The sequence below is a fragment of the Austrofundulus limnaeus genome, unplaced genomic scaffold (assembly GCF_001266775.1).
Source record: "Austrofundulus limnaeus strain Quisiro unplaced genomic scaffold, Austrofundulus_limnaeus-1.0 Scaffold337, whole genome shotgun sequence".
NCBI classification, from domain to species: domain Eukaryota; kingdom Metazoa; phylum Chordata; class Actinopteri; order Cyprinodontiformes; family Rivulidae; genus Austrofundulus; species Austrofundulus limnaeus.
The window spans coordinates 410,802-411,932 of record NW_013952739.1 but is presented as its reverse complement, the minus strand read 5'-3'; positions in this window follow the sequence as shown (position 1 = coordinate 411,932).

Genomic DNA, 1,131 nt, shown 5'->3' with positions numbered 1-1,131 from the left:
GGTACCTACCTGACCCTAAACTAACCTCACAGGTACCTACCTGACCCTAAACTAACCTAAACTCCATCCAACCCCCCGTACTGTCTGTTGTAATAAATGTGCAGCAGGAGCAGGTGGTTCCAGCAGGAACCTGTCTGATGAACAGAAAGTTAACAAGTTCTCCAATTACTGCAGTTCAGAGAAAACCTGTTTCTGCAGACGTCTACAACCTGCAGTCAGCTGGTGTTAGTCAGTGTGAGCACCATGATGTGGCTCAAAACATCAGAACATTTCAGTCTCTGCAGAGGGGTGGGGGTAATTACCCTGACAGGAGCAGGTGTGGATGAAAGATCTTCATCTTCATCTTCATCTTCANACTGAGACACAAAGCATGATGGGAAATAAGACTGAGACACAAAGCATGATGGGAAATAAGACTGAGACACAAAGCATGATGGGAAATAAGACTGAGACACAAAGCATGATGGGAAATAAGACTGAGACACAAAGCATGATGGGAAATAAGACTGAGACACAAAGCATGATGGGAAATAAGACTGACACACAAAGCATGATGGGAAATAAGACTGGCACACAAAGCATGATGGGAAATAAGACTGACACACAAAGCATGATGGGAAATAAGACTGACTGTTGCATGTCCAGAGTGAAGCACGGGGGTGGACCGGTCATGGTTTGGGCTGGGTCCTCATGAGGTGTTACAGAAAGAAGCAGTGCTCAGGCCACAGCTGTGTTGATGTGTGTAGTGTGACTCACACACATCACTGAAACATTAACACAATGTTATAAGTCATGTTTGATCTGAACAGGTCAATAAGAACACATAAGTTTGTACAGTTCTGCAGCCTAAATTATAACTTTTTTATCTCGTCATATGACTTCAGTCTGGTGTTATTATGACTTTATTCTTGTAACTTGTGTGTTTTATTTAACATTTCATTGCTGCATTAATTTCATCAGCTAAGTTGTTAAAATAACATTTAAAACAAATTCTTCAGTCAACAGAACTATGACAGAATGAAGTAATTTTATTAATTATTTGTCCCCTGACCCCCCGACTGTACACACACACACACACACACACACACACACACACACACACACACACACACACACACACACACACACACA